This window comes from Pygoscelis adeliae, unplaced genomic scaffold (assembly GCF_000699105.1).
Source record: "Pygoscelis adeliae isolate BGI_AS28 unplaced genomic scaffold, ASM69910v1 Scaffold374, whole genome shotgun sequence".
In the NCBI taxonomy this organism is placed as follows: Eukaryota; Metazoa; Chordata; class Aves; order Sphenisciformes; family Spheniscidae; genus Pygoscelis; species Pygoscelis adeliae.
Window position 1 is genome coordinate 1810134 of NW_008824653.1, and position 10831 is coordinate 1820964.

A 10831-nucleotide genomic window follows, 5' to 3' on the forward strand; every position below is an offset into this window, starting at 1 on the left:
TTTTGTCATAAAGTTTGCAGAATTCTGTTGACATTGTGTCATCTCAATAAATGCAAAGGGAAAAAAAATGAGTCGGGGCAGGTGCGAGCACAGATTTCAAGTCTAATGCGTGGGCTGCTGCATGTCTTCTGACATAATCTAGGCTCTCATACTTGATGTTTTTCTGGAGCCGTGGTGAACTCTTCCATCCTTTAAAGCGATCAACCTCATTTGACTAATTTGAGATGAAAAAAAAGGAAGAAAAACACTTCACTTCCCCTCTCAAAGCATACTTGGCCAACTTGAATCTTTAAAAAAAGTAACTTAACAATTTGGGGCCTGGTTGTCATTTACATGAAGGTCACTTCACACTGATCTGGCTGTGTAAATGGGCCATAAGTAACTTCTACACCCACTGGAAAGACCTCTTACGCTTGCCAGAATGATGTAAAATGGCCTCAATGTAGGTGAGAATTCAGGCTCTAATTTTTAAAGAACTATCCCTTTAGGGAGATGCATCAGTCAAGCACATTATATTGCAGTAATTATCTTAATGGAAACCTGCAGCTTGCAGAAGGCAAACAAAATGGCCACTGACAGCATTACAACAACAACACCCAGGACAGGCATGCTCCACAGCGGAAGGTCCCAGGCCCTCCAAAGCACCTAAATAACTCCGTAACTTTAAACATCTGACCAGTTCTGTTGACTGTTCAAATGCTTGAACACATAAGCACACTGTTAATTTGAGGCCTTTTAACGTGAGAAGGTGCAACCCACCAAGATGTGAGAGATCTGTTCATACTAAGCATGGTCAGATCTTTCCACTGCTGCAGCCTTAGTGATTGCTTTACTCATGTGCTCAGTCCAGCTGTGATGGGATGATATTTGTGCAACCAAGCCTACTTGCATGTGAGTTAATAATTGCAGCTGGGGGTCTACAACTGAGAGGGTGTTCATGCTTTTCTGTATGCCAGCAGCTCAGTGCTCTGTGGCTTAGTTTGCATAGAGGACTTGTCAACTGTGATGGTGGCTTTTGATTATGTTTAATAGGAATAAGTTTGGAATTACTTGTATCAAATGGGCTAATGAATAAACAACCAAGAGGAAGAAGCTTCAGAAACTTTGGAACTGGTGAGATTTCACACCAATATCAATGGGTTTAATATTTTTTTACCTTGTCCTTCAGTCATCCATCTGGCTGTATTTGAAGAGAGTTTTAATATTCATTGTAGAAGTTGCACTTGTGACTTGGATGCTTTGTATGAGAAACAGGATGAGGTAAGTTAGGACTGAGATACAAATGGCAAGAAGATAATTTGTTTAGGTAGAGTTTCGTGGCTTTATTGCACTTAAATTCACTCTAAACCCCAAAGAGAGCTCAAAGGGGTTAGAAACACAGACCTCAAACTAATAGAAAGAATTGTGTGAAATATGATTTGAGCCCAGGCCAGACTTCAGTTTTGTGGGCCCTGGGAGAGCTAACACATTCAGATCCCCAGGCAGATGCCTCCCAAATCTCCATCACTTATCCGCTAGAAGCCTTCTGTTATTCTCTCATCTCCATCAGGCTGAAACAAACCTTCTCACCTTTGTGTAGCTCCCAAAGCAGGCAAACCCAAATTGTCTCTAACTTTTGGAAGGAGATGGCAAAAACAAAATCTTCATTAACTAGTTTTAATCAGTGGCTATTACTTTCACTTGTGCACCATTTCAATGAGATGATATTTAATAAAAATATTCCGTTTCACACTACCATACCATGACTCTTAAAACTAAATATTTCCATAAAAAGATACAGCCAAAAAGCCAATTTGTCCTCACATGCATTTCAACCATTATGCATTTGACCTTTATTCCCTTCATTCTTAATTTAAGGTCTCTTATTTATCTCCCTAACCAGTGGGCTTGTATAAATCAGATCTCATTCCCTTCAAAGTAATTATCAGCCAGGGAATCGTTAATTTCATTTTGGATCTATTTATGTGCAAAACATGAAAAACAAAAGGCCCACATGTTACTGCACCTCCAAAGTGTGAGTGTTAATACCTTGAAATACATATAGATATTTCTTTAAGACAATATGGGGAGCTGCCTGACAACTGGGAATTTTCAAGTGCCAGTTTTGCATCCTGTGGCTCTTGAGGCTCCAGGTTTCTGCTACATGGCTGTGAGCTGAATGGGGCTAGCATGAGGCTGCTGGGCAAACGGAGGGAGGAGACAGCCCAGAGGCTCCCGCTGGAGTTTTCCCAGCCCTGCTTGCCAGTGCTGCAGTGGACTGTATCGCTTCAATGTGTGGGCAACTTCCAGCATCTCCCATCAGCCTTGCTCTCTGAGCCATGTGGTACTTACCTCATGGCTCTCAGCTTAGAGCTATGGCTTGTAAGATGCAGGTAGCAGGGTAGGGAAATTTAAGGAACTGTGTCCTCAGCCTGCCAGAGAACCATTCTTTGTGCAATCTTCTTTATGTAGATGCAGAGTGACATGTCCAGAAATGACAATCGTGAAAGTCCGGCAGCCAAACAGCAACAGGAATGCATGAATTGTCATAAATTATATTACTACAGCACATGTTGAACATCCCATGTCATCAAAGACACGCGTTCTTCCACTTGTTTTATGTGCTGAGAGTCCAAAGCCAATGCCAAGAGGTGATTTTCTTTAGAACTGCTTTTATATTTGAACAAGAACAATTGTTGGAGTGAGACCCTCTGCCTACATGTATCAGGACAAAAACTGGATTTCTCATCTGGGGTAATAGCTGGGCTTTTTGTTTGAAGGCCTGAACTGGGTATGCAGTGATTTCACTAACCCCAGAAAAATGCAGCTTTCTAAGGAACATGTTATCCTTTCTTTCCCTTCTCTATTGAAAGACTGCAGATGCAGCAGACAGATATACACACTTTCATCCATCAGTGAGTGTTTCCCAAACTGGATATGTTTTACTTTGACCTCATCCAGGCATCCTCCTGCCCGCCACTATATTCTTTAAGCAAGAACAAACATAAGGTTTGACTGAAAAAGGATCTAAGTTATCCCTAAGGTAAGTACTTGAACTGCAATATGTTCTGCTAATAGACATGTCAAACGGTTAAATGGCTGGCATGTAGACAATGAAGTTACCTTCTATTGCCCAGCTCCTGCCAGAAGGACAGGTATTTCCATTACTTCTCCTTGGTGTCCCCCTGACTTTTCCTGGAATGCTCAGGAAATTCCATGTCCAAATGAAAATGCCAAGTGAGGGAAAAGAAGGCAGGAGACAATCAAGGGGAAAGTGTGACACCAATAATACAAGAACTGAAGGCATCTGACCAGTGTCTGGGCAGTGTGCCTGGGGGAGGTGTAATGGATAAGTCTGGTGCTGCTCTGCAATACAGATTTCACTGGTCTCATGTATCCCATTAGGCACTGCACAATCAAGTTTGTGCCGTGTCTGGAAAGGGTGCTGGAGGCTTCTGTTCTTTTGACCTTCTCTGTTTTGTTTTCCTTTCCACAGACACAAACCAAGAAAGGAAAAGAAAATATCAGTGTTGGGAATGCCTATTGTTTATGAAGCAAAGTCATCACAGAACAGAATTATGAGAAAAACTGCAGAAAGCAAGATGGGGTGGAACACACAGAGCTTGTGTTTTGGAATAACACCAGTGTCACTCTCTCCCCCTCCTCCCAAGCAGGACCACAAAAGTGACTCCAGCTGGCCCTGCTCAGAGGCAGAACTTCGGGAGGCAGCAAGCAGCCCTGGTCACTTTTTGCCTTTAAATATATGAAAACCAAAACTAGAGACATTTTTTAAAATGTTGAGTGGAAGTGCAACACCAGCTTCATATCCTCCTTTTGGCTGAGAGGTCCCCAGAACAAGTCTCAGTTCTCTCCAGGTCAGAATACAGAGACAGATATGGTCTGTTTCTCCAGCTTTTGTCCCAATATCCAGACGATATTTCAGAGAGATGATTGTCTCCTCTCACCTTAATTTCCTCACCTATTTTCCAAATCTGGGACTTCAAATCAGCTTATTCCAAACTTCCAAATGGAGGTCTGATTTTACTGACAGTTTTCTCTTGCTCAATTTACCCACCGCTGCTATCTCTGTTATATACATTGCTGTTATCCCATCAACCACCCAATACAGCTACCCTCCCAAGAACAAACCACTCCAGGTTCACTTATTGTCATGGCTCAATAAGCTCCAGCTCCAAAAGTTGTTTTTCTCACGAGATTTTTTGAACCAAATAAGTGTCTTCCTTCTTGCTAGTACTGGCGTGATTTGTAACCTCAGCTGTCACAGTTCAGACTAAGGGGGATCTATCGCTCTGTACAAACAGAAACCTAGCCCAGAAAGTCAGATTCCAGCCCTCTGCTACTCATGTAGCTGCTAGGACCATCACCCAGCCAGGAATTAGCAGCAGACTGCACAAAACAGCATGAAATAAAGCTAGTGCTGATCATAGCAAATTTCGATGCCAACAAAAAAGAATGAACAAGGCATACCCTCATCATTTCCTAAGTATCTAGTGTACCTACCACTAAGATCTCACTGGAGGACACCACACCCTATTTTGCCCCTTCTTCCATGCTTTGTGCCCATTGTTCCTCCATTCCCCCTTTCAGATAGGACAGGGTAGGGTAGGATAGGACAGGACAGGACAGGACAGGACAGGACACGTCTGGTAGCTGGTTAAACCCAGTTATTGATGCCACAATGCCCATGAACTTGGCAATCTTTCTGCTGGTAGTTAGACAAGTCGTAAAATTACTTCTTTCTTTCATAAAGGTTAGCTATAGGTGGACAAAGGTGAGTTAATTCTAATATTGGCAGCTGAGTTACACATACTATGCACACACACACGTGCACAAAAAATCGTCATTATTAAATCACAAAGCAATTAAAAAATTAAAAATTTCATAAGACCCCACATAAAAGAAATACAAGTGTTTAATGATGGATTATAAAGTGAAAGTGAGAAAAAAGTAAAAGCTCAGCTGTCTCAGGGGCTTCCCTTGCAGCTTGTGATACTGATTTCTGTCTTCACCCTCACACAAGCCGCAAGAGCTAATAAATTCCTGGCTCCCCTGCCTGGGAGCCAAGGCCGATTAATATCTGCCTACCTTGTTACCTAATTCATTATGGAATAGCAGTTAATTTGATTTGATATTATTTTAATAAAATTCTGTAATATATTAGATTGTTTCAGGCTATCAAAATAATTTTCCAATTATTACGGTTACTCAAGCAAGTCTTTTTTTCCCTTCATGAGCGGCAGTTGGTCTGACTCAGAATACATTAGCTCCTACAGCTTCATCCTGGCCAGAGGAATACGAAGTATATGCATGATTACACCAGAATGTTATTGCCAGTAATGTGAGCCTGCAGATCAAGGCACAGAGTCCAGACTGATGTGCAATTACAGGCCCCCATGACGTCATGACATTGCTGATTACCCTTCGTCTACAAATGAGTTAATGCATTAGTATACCTATACACGGTTACACATACACGTATGTGCAAGCATGCATGCATATAAGTATCTGTTATTTTCTGCAACCTGATACTAGTGTTTGAGGGGCAGCAGTACGTGAAGGCAACATGGGATAGATGCTGCATCTCACAGGAACTTGTGTTACTTGCTCCCGGCATGGGCAGTGCCGGTCAGGCCAGCAGGAGAGGGTGGATGAGTTTTGCAAGCAGCGGGAGTTGCCTTTTTTCGCTGTCATCACTTTTGGCCACTTCAACAAATAGCGACTTACATCCCTGCTTAAGAAGTGTCAGGCTGCTCTTTTCTCTTGGTTATAGCAAATGTCTAAGAGCCAGAGAAAAGAGAGGACATGGGTGGAACTTGATTGAAATAGGAAAAGGCAGCCTAGACAAAAGAGCAGGTGCAAACGCAGCCATTCCATTTGCAGATGCACCAAATGTCATAACATTTCTGCCTGGGTACGTGAGAGCATCTTCGTCATATGCTTCTGGGGTTGAGAAGGTGGCATACCAAACACTGTCATGGCTTGATCCTAGTCCCTCTGGACTGGGAATGAGTTTGCCATCATCTTCATTAGGGGCAGAACTGGGTCTGCATTAGTAATTTCATATAGTGCATGCAACATAAATAGAATTGATTAGCAGCTGTATCTCACCCTTTCTACAATACTTCCTCAAAGGACTTCTGTTCACATGAATATATAAAATATCTGTACTGTCATGCTGTGAGTCAGGAGAGGGTCCTGAATTTTAAATGGTGGAAGAAGATGTTGTTTGGCCCTCAAAAATAAGAACTGATGGGACCAGCTACCTCTCTCTCAGATCATCATTCCAGTGAACACCCTGACACCTTCCCTGCACTCCTGAAGCAGTCTCTGACCCTGTTGGGGCCCATCCCATGACAATGTTAAAGTTCATGGAAGATTGCCGTTTTGCCATTCTGTTCTACCGTTTTCTCGCCTGGATTGAAAAAAGAAGTGCAAGCACCTGAGTTTAAGCTGCTGATCATTTTTAAGTGATGGTTTTCTGCCTTATACAGTACATCACAGTTCCTTTTTGATATTCTGCCTCCAAAAGTGGTTATTCCCATTCCATTCAGCTATCTTAGAAGAGTGGTGGCTGACCCATGGGATGTATGTCAAACATGATTTACAACCTTTTTCATGCTTCAGCAGAACTCAGCAGAAGCATAAACGGATCAGAACATACCCTACATATGTGAGGAAATACAACTTCTTTTTGTTTTAGTATTTGTAAATTGCCTTATTATTTCCATTGCTTAGCTATCATTAAGTGCATGAAATAGCACTGTTAATAGCAGGGTGTTGCAACACCACTTATTGTGCAAAGAGTTTATTACTACGAGTAAACTGTGTGGAACCTGCCAAGTGAAAACACTATCATATCAAATGTAGAGGTTAGTGTAATTTTTCCTTCTGTGCATCAATGTTTCTTAACTTACGTTCTCATTTGGGGGGGGTTAAATTGTTGAGACAAAAATTATATCGTCTACCAAAAGCATATTAGTGAAAGACAGGGGGATGGTGCAGATGCCTAACATGAGGCTATTTGTCGCTCTAATCCTTGACAGTAAGAATGTTTCTAAGTTTTCCTTTTAAAATCATTGCATTTTTCTACAAACTACATTTTTGCTAACCCTTATAGGACAAAATATAACAAAATTGTTGGCTTGTCACAAAATTCACATACACAAAAGACTGTTGGAAGCATTCACGGTTCTAAAGACACCCATTTCCAAAAAGAAGCTTCCTATGTAACGTTCAATGACTAGAAAGCTTGGCTTAAAATCTCTCTTTTGCCATTTTTTAGTTTTTGAATATGCATGCTTTTTTACATAACTAATATTTTTTAAAGATGTTTTAGATGTAACTATCACATTTTAAAAACAGGCAAAAAGACTTACAAAGAATCCTGACTTTATCTTTTAAAAAAAATCCCAATGTCATTAATCATAACTGAAGTTTTTCAGTCACTCAGTATTAGTGATGCTGAAGTGAATTAACTAAAAGGCTTTCATGCTTCTTGATCTTAGATCCCACGCCTGAAACCCTCATTCATCCAGATCTTCCTTACTCACGTAAGTTGTCCTATTGAAGTCAATGTATCTCAGCATGTAAGTGGGGTTTGAAGAGAGGCCTTTGGTATATAAAAGCGGGAAAAAGAGTTCATTCTCATGATTCTTGCATAGAAACTGGTAGGTTTACATTCTTTTCAACATCTCTAATGCATAATCAGCTAAAATGATTTTAGATCCTAGAAATTGCTACAAGATGGTTATAAATTCTTTGTGTGGACAACTTTTCCATTTGGTGGTAAAACTGGAAGGCCTTATCACTCTTTTATAACTTTCTATATAATTTTTATGAACGCAAACATAAGGCATCAAAGACTGCAGGCTGAAAACTTCTCTGTGATCCAAACCAAGTGGCAAAATTAAGTCCTGAAAAAGTTAAGAATCACATCTGGTTTATGGTCTGCTTAGACGACTTGGCCTGAGAACATAGCACAGGAGTAGATTGATGCAGAATAAGGCTCAAATTTAATAATCAAGCTCGGTTACTGAATACAGCTATAAAGATGGATGAAATGAAAAGTTTGTATTACATGTCTCCACTCATCACATAACAAAAGAACATAAAATAAGGGGATGTTTTAAGACTAAAAGAATGGTCTGTGCTGAAAAGGCATCAGATGTAAACAACATGGGATAAGACTTTATTACAAACAATACCCAAGAAAGAATGTGACGTCCATTGCTTGATAATGGGAGAGGGACCTGAGAACCTTAGGCCTAAGCTTCTGTCTCTCTGTACATGTGATTCTCTTTACGCAAGTGACTGAAGGTCACAAAATTTTTTGTTATTTGGCTGCCAATGGAGGGCTCTGTCAGCATACTACCATTGCAGAACCTCTGTTCACCCTTCTTGCCCTCTCCCTTCCCTTCGCTCCACCCCTCTTCCCCCTGGGTAGTCATTCTCTTTGCTGGCCAGCAGAGTTGTTTTGGTAATTCTGTGTTCTTCTCATCCTCCTCTGATCACAAGTCCTGCAATACAGCCTGTCTTGGATGACATACAGTAGAAAAGAACATTTAATTGAAAACTTACATGCTGTGCTATTATAATAACTATTACTATATACATTGTTCGGCTTTCATCCACATCTTCTGCAAGTCATGGGACTGCAAATCCAAGGCGCATCAATATCTCTGAGGCCCTCAAAGGTTCTTCCAAATGTAACTTTAGTTACAGGAGCTGGGATATGGGCCTGATAGAAGGGAAAATCCTGGAAGTGATATAGCCACAGGGAAATGTTCTCACAGTAACTGATGACAACCCAGACAGAGAAGATTTAATGTGCTTTTGTTCCATGATTGGGCTTTCTGAATTGCCCTGTGAAAATCTGTGGCCACACTGAAGATTTATCTTTCTAGATATCTATCTTAGGTACGTGCATGACCCCCCACTCCAGTGCTTCAGTCTCTTGCTTTGACGCGTTAACCTCCCAGCATCTCCTCGGAACTGCTGGTCCCATCTAACAGCTGAGAAGCTGAGGTACAGCTGGTCGGACTCATGCAAGGCCTATGGGCGTCCCTGACCTTTCAAATATCTTTCCATATGAACTGCTAGGTAAGTATATCCAAAGGATATCCCCTTACTAAATGTGCTCCTTTGCACTTTAATGTGCTCCTTTTCACTTTACTTAGTGAAACAAATACATACTCTATAGTTCAGTCTGCTCAGAACTAAGTCCTCTTTATCATATGTAATGCCTTGGAGAAATGTTTTAGATGTTTTTGAACAGTACTCCTGCTAAATAAACGCCACAGTATTTCTCTGGGGTTTTTGATGAGCACATCACAGTCATTTGCTTTAAGTAATTTTCCTTCTTAATATATTTTGAGGGTACACAGACTGAGTTTCTTAGTTTCTCTTTTGGTTTTTTTAAGACTGCAAATAAATACCTATGTACAGGAGGAACAAAGCTCTGAGGAGGTCAGTCTGTATGGAGAAAACTTCATGCAGTATAGTGACGAATGTCTACTTTTTCTACAGAACAACAGATATAATCAGCATCTCGATAAAGAAAAAGGTCAAATAAAGGGCAGCTCGGAACACATCCACATGGAGGGTAGAGCAGATTATATGTTAATCAGTGCACAAATGTTACCAGACTTCTGAAAAACAGAAACACGCTCTGGGTTCAGGGGCCTCAGCATCCTCAGTCTACAGCTACACAAGCAAGGAAACTTGTCTACAGAAATAAATGGTACACATTCCTCTTCCATGCGCTGGGGCATAAATCAAGGGCAATGGCTGAATGTGCTAGATGTAAAAAAAGTATAAAACTATTATAAAGACAGAATCAGATTTTCTCTCATGTTAAATTTTGTATTCTTAATTATAGGTTCTTAAAGAAATAACTAATTATATCTGGTTATCTAAGTATATCACAACTTCAGGCTGAGGCCTCAGATTTTATAATGTGCGTGAGTATAGAAGGTATACACTTAACTGACTTCAGAGAAAACTGTAACAGAAGCTGTTTTAGTGATTCAGAGAGAAAGGATGAATGAGGGTTAGCGGCACTGTCGCAGATTTCAAGAAATGAAAGAGTGCATGCTCTGCTCTACTCTTCCTGTGTAACTTTTGATGAGTCATTTAACATTCAAGTTTCCCAGCTGTAACACAGGGGCAATACCATTTCCCATTTTCACAGAGGTGGTCGGAGGATGGACACGTTGAGATAATGACCTGCTCAGATCCAGCTGAAAGGGGCCTGCAGAACCGGTCATACATTCAGCAGTTTGCCCTCCTAGTCAGCAGAAAAGGAGAGGCAATGATCCTAGAGGGGAGCAGTTGCACAAGAGATATAAAAGTAAGGTAATTAAAAATCATTGGGTAGAACAGTGATGAAGTTTGAGTAATTGCATTCTCCCTACTTAAAAAAATAACTCCCTGAAGCTTCAATTGGATCTAGGATTTTTTTTTTTCATTTGAAGACAGCAGGTGTTGTGCTGTATTGCTGTGCATTGTTAACGAGTTGCCATGTTTCTTCTTAGCAGTGGATTGGCAAAGTGATTCCCTTTAGTATGTAAAACACTTTGTGGCTCTCTGAGGTGAAAGAATATATAGACGTAAAATCAGCCATACCTGTAAAGGCCTGATTTCTTAGGAGCATAGAGCAGGGTTTCAGTGGTTAAAGCAGGTTTCTATGGAAGGCAGCAGCAGGACCTGTTTTCTTATGGGCAGTCTCAAGCCCAGCAATTCAACCACACTCATCAGCTGCTGGTGACTGCCCCCACCATTTCCTTGGTGGAACAGACCATCACACAGATTGTCACCACCCAAATCAGTGAGT